The sequence below is a fragment of the Erinaceus europaeus genome, chromosome 3, assembly GCF_950295315.1.
Source record: "Erinaceus europaeus chromosome 3, mEriEur2.1, whole genome shotgun sequence".
In the NCBI taxonomy this organism is placed as follows: Eukaryota; Metazoa; Chordata; class Mammalia; order Eulipotyphla; family Erinaceidae; genus Erinaceus; species Erinaceus europaeus.
This window is the reverse complement of record NC_080164.1, coordinates 144,572,454-144,588,508: the sequence shown is the minus strand read 5'-3', so window position 1 is coordinate 144,588,508 and position 16,055 is coordinate 144,572,454. Positions and strand designations below refer to the sequence as shown.

The 16,055-nt window shown below is 40.3% G+C and overlaps 2 long non-coding RNA genes across 2 annotated transcripts in view; both read right to left on the bottom strand.

The window, feature by feature from the left end:
* Positions 1-16,055, bottom strand: part of LOC132537550 (uncharacterized) — a 233,266-nt gene that overhangs the window by 163,673 nt on the left and 53,538 nt on the right. The window lies entirely within an intron of this gene.
* On the bottom strand, positions 1,985-15,966 carry LOC132537708 (uncharacterized). Its single transcript, XR_009549166.1, has 3 exons — positions 15,890-15,966; positions 3,575-3,672; positions 1,985-2,246 (listed from the first exon to the last, which is right to left on the bottom strand). It is a non-coding gene; the product is annotated as an uncharacterized LOC132537708 (long non-coding RNA).

The window sequence follows — 16,055 nt, the reverse complement described above, 5'->3', positions numbered from 1 at the left end:
GCTCCATGCAGCAGAGAGTTGTAGCATCATCCTTGGCCCCTCCCTTCCACATGCCAGTTGTATCCTGTCCTCCCCACCTGTGTTGTGATTCTCCCCTGACCCCCCAAAATTGCCAAGTATCTGCTGGGGTGTAAAATCACACACCCATTGAGAAGCACTGTCTTAGATCATTTAGTATTCACAGTATGGGCTAGGTGGTAGCAGAACCGGTTGAACACACACATTACAGTGCACAAGGACCAGGGTTCAAGGCCCCAGTCCCCACCTGTAGCAGGGAAGCTTCACGCAAGCAGTGAAACAGTGTTGCAGATCTCTCTCTCTCCCTCTCTCTCTCTCTCTCTCTCGGCCCCTCTTCCCTCTCAATTTCTCTGTCTCTATCCAAAATAAATAAATAAAAATTTAATTTTAATAATTAAAAATGTTAAATTCTTTAAAAATTCATAACAAACAGGTGAGGGTGGAATGACTACTACTCTCATATGACAAATGAGACTGAGATAGTTAAGAGGCTCAACTGAGTCAGGAGTCAGCAAACCCTCAAAATCAGAAAAGAGTTGATTGCACTGAGCTGTTTCATTGGTCAGGTCTTGCAGAGGGGAAGGAGGGACAAGAAGCAGGAAGACTGTGATGTCTACCTTTAACAAAGGGAGTAGCTGTCTCCAAGTTCATTTACAAAAGGTCTTCCACCCAGAGTGGAGTGGGTCCAGGGAGCCATTAGAAGGAAAGTGTCTCAAGACACATTATCTGTGTCAACTGCAGTCGTCTCATATCTGAGTTAGGGGAGGTTAGCTCCGAGGACTGGCCAGTGTGGAGGCCTTGGATGTGAAGGTTAAACAGAAACCATTGTCTAAGGAGAGACACCAGAAAAGAGGAATGAAAACCATCACTACCCTGGAAAATTCCCAGCATGAGAAGGCTCAAGCCTGCTCCTCATAAATGAAAGGGCAGAGCTTCAGCCAATTTGAGAATACAATATAACGGCAAAATGTTCATTTTTGCTCTATTAAATTGTGAGATAACTTCCTAGTCATATGATTTCACTCAATTGCAGCAACTTTATGAGTTTTGTGATACAAATTGTCCCTCATAATAAATGATGGCATACAATGGACTTAGGATAGAAAATTAGAAGGAAACGCTTGACCATGAGTGACTACAAATTGCAGTTTGGAACACAGGGGTCATCTACAATAACGCTGTTACTACTACAATTAGTATCTTCATGGAGTTCTAGATAATGCCGTAGGAATGATATTTAACTGCCTTCATTGTTTCATGCCAAAATTTTTGTCCTAAAAATCTGTTCTTCCTAAAGACTGGAAAATAACCATCTCTCTGCGGAAAGGAAGGCAGCACTTCTAAAAATTGACTTATGTTATTTATTTCATATGTGGTAGAAGAGAGAGAGGAGAAAAGAGAAGAGAAAAGAAAAGAGAGAGAAGAAGAGAAAAAGGGAGAAGAGAGGAGGGGAGGGGAGGGGAGGGGAGGGGAGGGGAAACTAGAGCACCACTCCATACATATGACACCAGGCACTGAACCTAGACACTTAGGCATGCAAATCCTGCACTCAATCAGCTGAACTATTTCCTCCAGCTGTGAAAGACAACATTTGAAATGTGTTTTTTCCTCTGTTTCTATCATTTTACCGACACTGCTTATGTTTGAAGTAGCCTGAGTCAGACAACACTGGGGGGGGGGGGCTATTTCTGGAATTTCCTGTTCACTCCCCAACTTTTTCTCCATCATCTTTTCCATAAACACTCCAGCACCCACCAAGGAACAACCCCACTCTTCCCTCCTCCATTTTGTTTTCAACGTATGCAGAGTGACACATAGTTTATGAGGTGCTTTAGCAAAGAAGATTTCCCAAAAGTCAGAAGACCAAAGCCACTTCCTTTGGCCCAGGCTTCCAGTACACTCAAAATAAAGTGAAAAAAACAAACAAACAAAAAAATGAGAGCTGTAAAAATACAGTACAATCAATACTTAGCAAATCATGATTTTTATTACACATTCATAAATGCAATGCAACTATTTTTCACTGATGTAATATATACATGCAAGTATGAGAATAATCTTTAAAAATCAAAATTTGAGACAATATCTGAATATGAGGTCCAATGTTCTCATGCCTCCTCTCCCCATTCCAGAGAGGCATCCAGCCCCACTCACGTCTTCAGGGTCGTGGTTACTCACCATAACTTGTCCACACAGGAAGAATGTGTATTCTTAGGAGTTAGTTTTATCTACATGATAAAGGAGAAAACTAAAGCTAGAAAGTGCTATGAAATTTGCAGACCTGAGTGGCTGGCTGGGGACTGGGACCCAGCTCTTTGAATTCCAAATTTAAAGTTCTTTCCACTACAGAATCTAATGCCATAGTCTGAAATGCTTCCCCCAAATAATGAAAATTGACCATGGTTCTCATATTCATGGAACTGCAGATAACACCTTGTGGTCCACGTGCTAAACTGCATGACTTTGGAGAAAAATGCAAAGTCTGCCCCTCTTCTCTGTGATTTGTGACATTGTTTGTAGATTTAACCAAAAGAACTTTTGCTGGATTCTTACTTATTACTCGAGTAAGATATATATTTTGTTAAAACCAGAATATGTGGATAAGTTCAAGTAGAAAACCCAAGAATTATCCCACCACTCAGAAACAATTTATGACAGTATGAGTTCCAGTGGTCTCATGCCTCCTCTTCTCATGCAGAGAAGAGGCAACTTAACCTCAGCTCCAGAACTGTAGTCACTCCACTGCCAGAGATCTACCTTTACTACTTCCTAAACTCCAAACTGTCAAGTGTAGTATCATCCAGATCATGTGAGCTCAATGAGAATTCACTTATCCAACCAACATGGTTGACCAAGTGCTGGACCAAAATACTGTCATAAATTATTTCTGAGTGGTGGGATAATTCTTGAGTTTTCTATTTGAACTTATGCACATATTCTGGTTTTAATAAAAAATATATATCTTACTCTTGTAATAAGTAAGAATTTAGCAAAAGTTCTTTTGGTTAAATCTACAAACAATATCACAAATCACAGGGAAAGGCCTACTGTTATATCTGGCACAGAGTATCAGTAAGGAAATGGTGTTAACAGCATGTTCTCTGCATCATGTTCTAAAAAAAATAACTTAAAGCAGGCAAAGACCTTGAAGGGCTGAAAAGCAATAAAGCTGAAATGTGACAGGTGTTGCCTTTGGGGAGTGATTTTTATCTCTATTTCCCCCACACTTTTGCAAGTTTTGTACAATAAGCATGATTAGCTCACATGGCACTGGAAATTAAATAGTAAGTGATCACACAGAGACACAGAACTACAGGGGTAAAGAAAAATTAGTATGGATGTCCAGTTATGCTTCCAGGAAGTATAAGGGCCACCCAAGGAAGGAAGTATTTTGGCCTCTGACTTGAACAAAAAGTACATTTTTCCACCACTCCCCCCAAATGTATTATTATTATTATTTTTGTGGCCAGAGCTTTACTACTCCAGCCTGATTAATTTTAAAAAAATATTTATTTATTAGTGGGAAAATAAGGAGAGAGAAAGTGATCACTCTTACCTATGATGCCAGGGATTGAGCTCAGGACCTCTTGTTTGGGAATCAAATATTTTACCTACTGTGCCACAACCTGGGCCACCCAGATCGCCTATTTTGAGCTAAAAGGAAACAGAGAGAAACAAAGAGAAAGAGGGATAAATAGCACAGTACCATAGTTTTTTCCAATGCAGTGGAGGCTGGACTCCAACCTGGATTATATACACAGCAAAGCATGTCACTACCTAGTCTAGCTACTTTCTCAAAAGAGGATTAAATTCCCTCCTGTTACCAGAAGGTTCCAAAACCACTTTCTGAAAAGCATCCCAAGGACCGGGTGGTGGCACAACTAATAGAGTGCACATGTTACAGTACATCAGGACACAAGTTCAAGTGCCTAGTCCCCACTTGCTGGGGGGAAGCTTTACAAGTGGTGAGGCAGTGCTGCAGGGATCTTTTATCTTCCCCACTCTTATCATCCCCTTCCCTCTCAATTTCTTTCTATACTAAATAATAATAATATTAAATAGCTTTAAATACATTTTTTTAAAAAGGAATTTCAGGGGAGGTGATTGGCCCAAGAATGTAGAGAGACCTACAGAAAGAGTGAGCCAGGGCAGAGACAGCTGGAGCCACACACAGCCCCTCCTGTTTAGTTGCTAAAACAAGGTGGGAGGTGGTATTAGTGAAATATGTATGTAGCATCCATTGAAGCCCTGAATGTAGCATCCATTCAAGCCCAGGATGTGAAAATGTTTTCTTAACCAATGTCAATTTGAAGTCTAAGGACATTCTACAATGACTACTTAAAATCCTAATATTAGCTAGAGGTGTCCTAGTACAATTATAGGGTTGTAAACACAATGGGGTTTAGCAGTATGTCCTCAGAAGTACAATGAAATCAATCCAGGTTAGCTCAGAAACAGCTTTTAAAAAAAAAAAAAAATCACTTTTTACTAATCAGGGGGAAATGAAGCTAGTGTAGCATTTAAACCTCAGTGATCTTCAATAGTGTGATTCCTCACCCCCCAGAATGACTTTCATAAAATTCTTGAATTAGAGAACACCTAGTGTATTACACTAAAGTAAAAGACTCTGGGGTGGCAGGAGGGTTCAGGTCCTGGAACTTGATGGCAGAGGAGGACCTAGAGGGAGTTGAATTGTTATGTGGAAAACTGAGAAACGTTACACATGTGCAAACAACTGTGTTTTACTATTGACTATAAGCCATTAATCTTCCCAATAAAGAAAAAAAAAAAAGAACTCCTACATTTTTCTGGAGCAAACCATTATAAGAATGGCTGGGGGTGGGAGGTAGTGGCACACCTGGTCAAATACATACATTACAGTGCGCAAGGACACAGGTTCAAGCCCCTGGTCCCCATCTGTAGGAGGGAAATCTTCACAAGTGGTAAAGTAAGGCTGCAGGTGTCTCTCTGTCTCTCTCCCTCTGTCTCTTCCTCTCCTCTCAATTTCTGTCTCTATCCAATAATACATTTTAAAAAATGGATGGCTTGGGGGGTGGGTGGCTGGGGGCAAGGAGGGAGAGATAGCTCACTCAACAGAACATTTGCTTTACCATGTGTGAAGGCCTGGGTTTGAGCCCTGACACTACAAAATAACACTATTGAAGGTGCCAGAGGAGCTCTGTGCTGTGGTGTCTCCACATTCCTTCCCCCACCCACCACTTACTAAATAAATTAAAAAAAAAAAAAAAAGAAGAAGAAGAAGACAAGAATTGGGTCCATGAGACAACTCACTGGAATCCTGCATGAGTTTAATCCCCTTTTTTTCTTTTTTATTTCTTTTCCCTTTCTTTTTTTCTTCACCTTTCTCTCTCTCTCTATCTCCATCTCTCTCTCTTGCTCTCTATCTCTCTTTCTCCCTTTCTTTCTTTCTTTTCCACTCACTGGAGTCCTATTTATGATGTCACCTGGGATTGAACCTAACCCTGGAGCCTAAGGGATGGGAGTCTTTTGCATAATGATTGTGCTACCTCCCACACCCCTGACTCTGCTTTTAAAAAAAAAAAAAAAAAAGTGGAGAAGGGGAGGAAGATCTAAAGTCACAAAGTTTTACCCTTCAGATTTTTGTTGTTGTTGTTGTTCAAGGACTCTTACTGAGGTAGTTTATAATTTTAACCAAATGGCCTGCATTTCTCTCAAAGACAACTTCAGGATAGTTTTGTTTGTATGTGCAATATAAAGAGTTGAAACACATAAACTTGTTTTTAAAAAATAGTCAAACTATCTCTAAGACTTTGTGAAAACTATGGTGATTATCCTGGGAGTAGGAGTGTGAGTGGAGGACAAACAAAAACTGTGGTGGAAGGTATGGTGTGGAACTACACCCCTGTAATTTTATGGTCTTACAAATCACTAATATATGTATATAATACCATGTACATATATGTGTGTTATATAGTGATATAACATATTTTTATTTCTTTCTTTTTTTTTTTTTTTTACAAAAGCACTGCTCTTCACTAGTTTATGTTGATATGGGAGATTGAAGGTTTTGGAGCCTCAGGCATGAAAGACATTTCACATAATAATGCTATCTCCCCTGCCCTAAAAATAAATTTTGAAGAAAAGAAATTTTATTTAAAAAAAAATGGAAGACTCATGCGGGAGTGGTTATAGTTGCTGTTCAGGTGCACTTTACTTGACAGTCATTAAAAATTCTTATGTCAAAGTAAGCAAAATCAAATAATAATAAACACTATAGTCTGTTCAGTTCCTCCTTTGTGGCAAGCCCTTTATATCCATTATCTTGTTTTAGTCCAAAACAACATGATGAGGTAGGTAATATAAACTCTACTTTATAAACAAACTGGAGTTTTAAAGGATTAAGTAATTTTCCCAAGTTTAGTCAAGCTCATAAGGGAGAAAACTGAAATCTACAGGCAAGTGTCTAGGCCCTTAATGTTCCTACCTTAACCACCAAACCACACTATAAAGGACTTTTAAAATTCACTGCTCTCTAGAGAGTTTAACCCAAAGGTTATTTCTGCCTGTGTATACCATATGTTGAATGTGATTTGTTTTTATCATTGTGGAGAAATGTAAATTGATGTAAAAATTGTTATTAGTTATACCATGGACATACATATTAGTTTCTTAAATAACTTTTATTAGTAGTAATTTAACAGTAGTTGACAACATATATTAATCATTAAGGTACATTCTAAGCATTAAAAAAAATTACTGGTAAGAGCAATGACCTTCTCACCTATCCAAATCCAAAGTTCACCAGACTAAGGCAAATACAATAAAGTCAGTTAGTAGTTCAAAACCATCTTCAGGAGCACTAGTGAGCAATCCTTTACTGAACTTAAACACAATAGTCTGTTCTCCAAGGCTTTTTAACCAAATTTATCATACAACGGTCAAAGCGGGAGACCAAAAAAAAAAGGAAGAGGAGGAACAAGAAGAGGGGGAAGAGGATGAAAATGAGAAGAAGGAGGAGGAGGAGGAGAGAAAGGAGAGGAAACAAGCTATTCCTATAGCCCCAGCCCCAAAGAAATGCTTACATGATACCAGATGAGTGTTTCTTGAAAATGATGGAGACTTTGTTGTTGGTTAGTTTTTTATGCTTTATTTTTACTTTAAAATGGAGAACATGATACAGGCAAGATTTGGGGATTTGGCACAAAAATCTGGCTTGATAATTTGTTGGAATACAAAGACTGAGCTTATAATAGAATATGTGATCCAGGTTGGTACTTCCCAGTTACTACATGTTTGTTACATAGAAGATATGAGATAGCAGCATCCCTCTATCAAACAACAGAGCAGAAGCCTTTCACAAGGCAGTACAAAGATCAGCTACGAGTATGCATGTCAGTAGTTGAAAAACGACACCCCTCTTAATGAAGGAAGACATTTTAGCAAAGAAAATTTGTCGTGCTTTTAGAAATATTTATTTACTTATTTAATTAGAGAGAGAGAGAGAGAGTCCAGAGCACTGCTTAGTTATTACTGCCTTGATCAAACCTGGGGTCTCATGCATGCACTCTGTCCACTGAGCAACCTCCTTGGTCCTATTATGTCCTTTGTGACCAGTGTTCCTTGTGTGTTTTGTCTGTATGGGTGATTTTATCTTTTCTTAACGGCAAGACCATTTTTCAGCAATCCAGTTATTCAAAAACAAGAACTGTGTGGCAAAAAAAAAAAAAAAAAAAACTTTTGCTCATGGTGAAGAATTTAGAGCCAATCTATCAGCCACAGTTGAGGGGAGCCAAAATAAAGAGTGAACATCTGTCTCTGCAAATCCTCACTGGTGCATGTCCTCTTATTTCAACGGATTGTCATTCTTTTCATAAATCTCAATATATTTGAGAAAAACCTTCAGCTTTGACTGTAGTGGCCATATTCTGCTAGACATACCCAATCCAGAGACCAGCTGTAGGCATGAGATTTGAGGATGGGGCCTGATGGATGGCAAGTCTAGAGAGGGATCATTTCCTGAGACTTTTGAGTAATGTTCCGGTTAGGAGAAATCATCGCCTCCACTTCAATAAAGTATCCATGCCCATTTGATCCTCTCTTCAAGGAGTTTTTAAGTTCTAAAGACCAGAAAGAACTAAAGATACCAAAAAAAAGTTTTTTTTAAGTTGGTAAAAACTGGTTCTAGAACCAGAAAGATTAAATTATAACTCTTTGGCAAAAACAGCTTACTCACGTCATTTCCCTCTGGGACTAGATGAAAAACAGCTGGATGTTTGGATAGAAAAAACACTGCAAAAACTCATGCTGGTTAACAATACTTCTTCCAGACCTTTACACTTCCAGCTCCTGGTCATTTCAGTCTCAGCTCTACCACACCCTCCTCAGGATCTCCTTCTCTGACAGTCCCACTGCCTCTCCTGAAACACCACCCTGAGGTGTTTGAGGAGGCAGCTGCATATTTAAGAGCACCAGACTTGCATGCATGAGGCCTTGGGTTTCATTCCAAGCACTATGTATAACAGAGCTTACAGATCTGTGGCACATAGATGTCTCTCTTTCTTTTATAAGATAAATGAAACTTTTTTAAAAAAAAGTATGTTAGAGTCAGAAGATAGCTCACCCAGCAGAACACATGCCTTGTCATGTATGTAGCTCAGGTTTGAGCCTTGACATCCCATGGGAGTATTTGCCTCAGAAAATATATCACCTTGGGAAGCTCCAGTGCCATAGTCTCAGTCTCTCTCTCTCTCACACACCATCTCTCTCTGAGATATGATGAAAATTGTCACCTAGATAGAGTGAAGTCACACATGTGACATCCCAGCACAACTAAGAAGTTAAAAGACATAAAATAATCACCCTACTTTGAGGCACTTACCATTGTTAGAAATTATCTTGCTTATTCCCTCTCTATCACAAAGTAAACATTATGAAAACAAAGGACTAGGCCTGCCTTGTAGCTGCAATGTCCTCGCCATTGTACTTTTATTTTATTATTTTTTTAATTTTTTAAATTTTATTTTATTGATTGGACAGAGAAAAATTGAGAGGGAAGGGGGACAGAGAGAAAGATAGATGAGAGAGGTACTTGCAGCATTGCTTCACCACTTACGAAGTTTCCCAACTGCAGGTGAGTCTGGGAGCTTAAACCTAGGTCCTTGTGCATGGTGCACCACCACCTGACTTTTTTTTTTTTTTTTTTTTAGCACTGCTGAGCTTTGGTTTATGGTGGTGCATGGGATTAAACCTGGGACACTAGAGCCTCTGATGTGAGAGTCTTTTTACATAATCATAATGCTATCAGCCCCGCCCACCATTGTGTCTTTCTACTTCTATTTTCTTCCAGTTTTTCTTTAGTAAGCATGAATTTAGTTTATGACTACCATAGTAATGTCTTTGAAAGATTTACTGATTAGAGAGTAAGAACTAGAACATCACTCTGGAACATGTAATATCAAGGATTGAGCTCAGGACCTCATGCTTGAGGGTATAATGCTTTATCTACTATGCCACCTCCCAAGCAACATACTAATGTTTATTTAAAAAACATCGGGAGTCAGGCAGTAACACAGTGGGTTAAGCGCAGGTGGCACAATGCGCAAGAACCAGCGTAAGGATCCCAGTTCGAGCCTCCAGCTACCCACCTGCAGGGGAGTTGCTTCACAGGTGGTGAAGCAGATCTACAGGTGTCTATCTTTCTCTCCCCCTCTGTCTTCCCCTCCTCTCTCCATTTCTCTCTGTCCTATCCAACAACGACGGCATCAACAATTACAAAAATAAAAACAAGGGCAACAAAAGGGAATAAATAAATAAATAAATAAATAAAAAGAAAATAGCCTATATTAATTCAAATTTAATTTTAAATAGTTTGGAAATCTATCTAGTATTAGTCACAGCTCTTTGATCTGACTCATATCACACAGAACTTGGCACATAGTAGACTTTCGATGAATGGATGGGAGTGTACCAACTATATGCCTGGCATGATGTTACACATCTCCATTTTCTAGCTCAATCATCATCACAGTGACCCCAGCCCACGTTCTACAGATGTGGAAACTAAGATATAAGAGTTTCATGGAAAAAAGCTATATATGGCAATGCTGGGATTTGAATCCAGATCCACCTGACACCAAAGCCACCTAGTTGCTACACCAGCCTCTCAAATATCAAAAATACAGTCATTTTACAAACATTTTATAAAGGAGGGGCAGTGAAATTAATAATGTTCTGTTTGTCTTCAGTCTCCTTGCACTAATGTCAATCACATTATCATACAGGACAGGGCCAGGAACAGCAGGTGGTCAGTAAATATTTGCTGATTAAGAGGGAGGAAGGGAGGGAGGGAGGGAGGGAAGGAGAGAGAGATGGAGGAAGGGATGGATGGGTGAGCTACTCCAAAGACTTATCAACAGAAGACAGGTCAGCACTCCTTTGCCTAATGAAGTAGATGGCCTTGGTAGTTGGTACCTTGGATTCAGAGACTTAGTTTCCTGCCTCCATGACAAATGCTACAGATGTCCCAGGAAATCAGCCTGTTTTCCAGGTCAGAGGAGCATCCCACTGCACTTCTAGTCATGCCAGCATTTCCCGCTAGTCTCTAAAGAAGATTCAGGGTCGCCAAGATAGCTCACCTGGGAGGCTGCCTGCTTAGTCATGCAAGTGATCCCGATTTGAGTCTGAGGAGGATTTGGTGCTTTCTCTCGGTCACCTCTCTGTCTCTGTCTATATCTTTAAAAAAAAGTTACCCTGGAAAGGGAAGCCCCCATGATAACTATAAAATTAAAAGGTGTGTGTGTGTGGGGGGGGGGGTGTTCAGCCCCTAGGTGGTCTGGGACTATGTTCTGCTGAGGAAATTTCCCAGAGACTGTTCAGGAAAGGCATAGAGAAATATTGGACTCTTCAGTGAAAACTCTGTGTCTCTGACTTCTGGTTCCATTGTCACACTAAGGGATCTTCTTGAAGATCACATTCCAGTAGTCCATGACTAATATACCTGGAGCTGAGATGGGGTGGATGTGTGAGAGGAGAGGTGTGGTTCACAGACTTCACCCTTTGGTAATTAGGAAACCCATCTTTGCACTCTTCTTTGGAAAGGTGTCTCATTTGAGATGGCATATTAATGCTCTATTCCAGCTCTGTAGGCCTGAGCTGGAAGGGATCATATCTATCTAACATAGTTGCTTCTGAGTCAGCCCTGTGACAGAGTCTGGGTACATAGGAGGCATGTAACTGTATCTATTAATTTGTGTACTCAGCACATATTAACTGACTGCAGGCCAACAATCATTTATGTGTGATCCAAACTGCAAACCCAAAGAAGTTGACAGCAAGCTTATTTGACAGGACTTCTGGCCTGAACAGACATGAGGCTATTTAAAGCCTTTGAGGAGCTCCCTTTATGTGACTCTTCATCTACTCTGTGTTTCACTGCAGATACACAAATGTGTCTAATTATAGGACACTGCACAGGACCCTTGAGGCTGTTTCATAATTTAGTGACACACACTCTGTGATCTTTCTAAAATCCAAACATTCTAAAGTCCCAGAACACTTTTAGCCCATGGGCTTCAGATAAAGCACTTTGGATGTGTGTCTGTGGGGTGTGTTTCTGGTCTTGCTTTTCAGGTGCTGGGAATACAGTGGTGGCATAAAATCAAGGTCCTGGCTGTTTACTTTCCAGCTGGCCAGACAACAGCAAGAAAGCAGCAAAAGGAGATGGTTTTAGTAGGAGAACTAGATGACAAGGAGGAATAGCCCAGGAGAGCTGAGGTCAGGGCACCTTCTAATTGTTTATCCTGGGAGTGGGGACCAGCAGGCCAGGCCTTTCCCTCCCTTTTCATTCTGCCTGGAAGAAGCAAGTCATCACTTTTCAGAGTCTCAGATTCCCCACCCACCCACCCCCACCCCCACCCCCACCCCCGTGCCTTCTCAGGACTGCATACATCTACCAAGAGTCTGGGGTGCAACTAAATGAAAGCATTTTGATTTAAAGGTACCTTTATGTCTGGTGAAAACACCCACCTTGAATAGTTTTCTGAGCATGTGAGTGCCAGTGGCATCCCCCTGGAGCTTAAGCAGCTGCACCAAAGTGTCAAAGACATTAGCCAATGACAAACAAAGAGAAAAGAAGTCCAGGAGTCTATTTCCTATAGCAAGTCAATAACAACAACAACAATAAACAAAACAATACCACTTATCTTTTTTTTTCTATTTTTTTTTTTTGCCTCCAGGGTTATCACTGGAGCTCAGTGCCTGCACTATGAATCCACTGCTCCTGGAGGCCATTTTCCCTCACCCCTTTTTGTTTTTGTTGTTGTTGTTGCTGTTATTAGATAGGACAGAGAGAAATTGAGAGAGGACATGAAAACAGAGAGGGGGAAAGAAATACACCTGCAGACCTGCTTCACTATTTATGAAGCGACACCCCTGTAGGGACCTTGAACAAGGATCCTTGCGTGGGTCCCTGCACTTTGTACTATGTGCGTTTAACCCAGTGCACTACTGTCCACCCCCTTACCACTAATCTTAAATAGATAAGCATCATTGATATAAAAATAAATAAATAAATAAATAAATAAACCTTTTGGAGATATACAAAAGTGCTTGCATATTTCTCAAGAGATTTCTCTGGAACTCACTGATTTAACTCAGCAGCATAGTTGATGAAGCTTTAGATGAATGACTATTGCAACACACTAGTGATTCATCAAATTCCCCCTCAAAGATCACTAAATTGTTTTATGCCAAAGAAGAGGAAGCAGTGAGGGTGAAGTGAAAGTTCTCTGTGAACTTGAAGTGAAGGACTGCACCATGGTACAGAATACCAGAGCAGTTTCTTCTCCCCTTGGTGACAAAGATTCAGTCCAAGGCAGCATCTCTGAGAACCAGAAATAGAGTCTCCCTGAAAGGTGGTAACCCAGCCAGCGTGTCTGCTGAACTTCTTTTCCCAAAGCCCTGTGCTCCCTCCACGTGGGCCTTGAGTCTCGTCAGCACTGTTTCTCCAGCAACTGGTGATGCCAAAGTGAAATTGTCCTTCCTGCACCCAACTCACTCAAGACCAGGTCTCCCTGGCCCACCTGACAAGTGCTGCTAAGTGCAAATCTAGCCTGAAATGGTTCCTCCTCCTCCTCCTCCTCCTCCTCTTCCTCCTCCTCCTCCTCCTCCTCCTCCTCCTTCTTCTCTTTAAATGGTTTCTTCTTTACTGTTGCTGTTACTACTGTTTTTTCCCCTTTGTATTCTTGCCTAAGAATAGATAGATGTGGCTAGAGGGGCAAACTTTATGCCTGGAACTAATGAGCTTTTGTTGTGGACAAACTGTGCTGTGAATTTGGTGATAAAAATGAGCTCAGGCTAGGCAGGATATGGAAGAGCATGACCAATCACCAAGCGGACTTTATTGGCCTGTACATTTTATTGTGCCAAAGCAGCCCACTTTTAGGCTTTAGATGTCAGCAACTGCTGACAAGTTTAATGTCTAATTGGTGTGTGTGTGTGGAGAGGGAAGTCCAGGATACCACCTGACTCTCCCCAAACTGTCATGGGTCAGCATCTCACACTCAAGGGAACACATTTAAGATGGGGCAGGGAAAGTGACCCTGGATAGTAGCACAAAGGGTAATTACCAGTTTGTAGTTCTTTCCCCATTTCAAAGAGCTATTGGTATGATTAAAGGAAGACAGAACTTACGGAATAATGAAACTGTATAGAAAAAAAAAACAGCTAACACATTAAAGGACCTGTCTTTATCTACTACAATATTTCATTGGTCTCTGCCAAGGTAGAATTGGATTCTAAATTATTCCAGGTGCTACACTTTCCTAAATATGATCTCTCAAAACCAACATGCTATTGTCTATAAAACAGACAGACAAACAAAGTTGTCGGTTTCTCTTTTATGCTTCTGATGTCCTAGTGCTTTCACTGTAATGAGCTTAGAAATATTTCTGCACAGTGATTGTCATCTGTGAGTTACCATGCACATGGCCTTATGGGAGGGTTCTGAAAAAGAAACATCTAGTACCTTTGTTGGGAGCCTTCTTTTCATGAGCAAAACAGTCACTGTTTTATTTGCTGGCAAAATGCAGTTCCCTTTGAATAGCTGCATTCCCCATAGTTTTTTTCTTTTTTTTTTTTTTTCTATCTTTGTTGACTTAAGTTCAAAGCTAAGCTAGCAAATCTGTTTTGTTGGATGGGAAGCTCGTTGCTAATAGCTGGAGAAGCTCCATGCACAACTCTCAGTATTCCCCCACTGTTCAGTACCTGCTATCGATCAGAAACATGAGTGGCTTTGTGCTTTCACTGATTTAGTCAATGCAGAAGTGACTTAAACCAATCTGTGATAATGTTCTTGAATGCTGGGATCCCAGGACTAGGAGGAGTTCTAAAATCACCTCTAAATTAGTTGAATCTATGTCCGCATGTGAAGGTCAACAGTCATTATTACACCCTGTTTTCTTTGTATTACTCTGGACACATCAAGCAAAGCCTGGAAGTGTGTTCCATCTGGGTCCAGAGCATAGTAGTTACTAGCAGCCCAGTCCTGCTAATTCAATATTTAGGGCGGCAGTTGCAGAGCAAATACGGTACCCTCCGTCTAAACAGCACTTCCAGGAAGAGGCCCTCCGATGCATTATTTGGAATACTATTAGTAAGAATGTGGCAGCCTGCCACTGCTGGGGCTGCTGGAAATTGAAATGTGTGCAAACTGTGGGATGAGGAGAAGAGAGGTCTCCAACCATGACACATGCCCTCATGTGGCGTATCTCCAAGGATGGCATCCAAACATCCATGAGAAAAAAAAAGTCACATTCTTATTTCTGTTCCTAGCTTCACAAATCAACACTGGAAAGTGACTTTTTTTTTTAATTTTCTCCCCATGACTCATCTCTTCTGTCAAATGAACTATCCTTAATATCTTTGACAGAGTGCTACAGAAATGCAAAAAAAAAAAAAAAAAAAAGTTTTCAGTATCTTATTCACATTTCAAAAGTAATGAATAGAACGTTATAAAAAGAATATCCCCTTAGCTTTTGAAGTATGTGCACATTTTTTGTTGGTGGTGGTGGTGCTGCTGTTATCCACAAACATTCCCTATGTCTAACTTGTGTTTGACTCAAGGACTTTATATTTCCTAAGGAAAGAATATAAACCCAGCACTGTTTTTCTCAATATTTAAAGGATATTTGCTATCAAGTTTCTTCAAACTATAGTATTTCCTTCAAATTGTTCCTTTACATTTCCCTCAGTGGACAACATTTTTTCAGAAATTATTTCTTTAAAAAAAGTCTACCTTTTGATGTCAGCATTCTAAAAATATTTTAGCACGCTACCCATTTCTCACTATGTTTCTCCAGAGCTCTATTCAACTGGATTATTAAAATAAAAAAAAAAGACAGACCCCCCAAGTTTCAGATTTCAGCTCTGTGCATATCTGAATGGGAACTCTCAGACAAACGAGGCATTCTGAGCAGTACTTGGCTGAAAACTGCTACTTTTATCTGAGTGATTCTAGACACATGGGCATAAGCCAATGCAAATGCTCCATCAAAGGCACTTTGCAAAAGGAAAACAACTAAACAGATCTTTTTCCTGACTTTGTTTTTGGATAGATATTTTCTTACTCTTAAATATACTTTACCCTCCATGATCTTCCTTTGGTGAGAGGATAACAAGAACTGGCAGAGTCCTGATGTTCCTTTTGTAAAAGTAACAATCCTGGCAGCACCTTTCAAAGTGGAAGAACAGTAGAAAATTTTCTCTAGGCTCCATTCCCTGGTTGTTTGTGCTGAATGTGACTTTTTTTTTAACCATATTTTTCAAACCACCAATCAAAATACAAGGTCTATAAATAGAAAGCATCAGTTCCTGGGATAGCAGCATGGCTCACCTGGGTAGTGTGCTTGCTCTCTCATGCTGACCAAGCAGGTTCAAGCCTGGCCCTTACCACACTGGAGGAAACTTCAGCACTGTGGTCTTTCTCTCGTTTGCATGTCTGTCTCTTTCTATGTGAAAAAAAATCAGCCCAGAGTTGTGAAAACCTGGCAATAACAAAG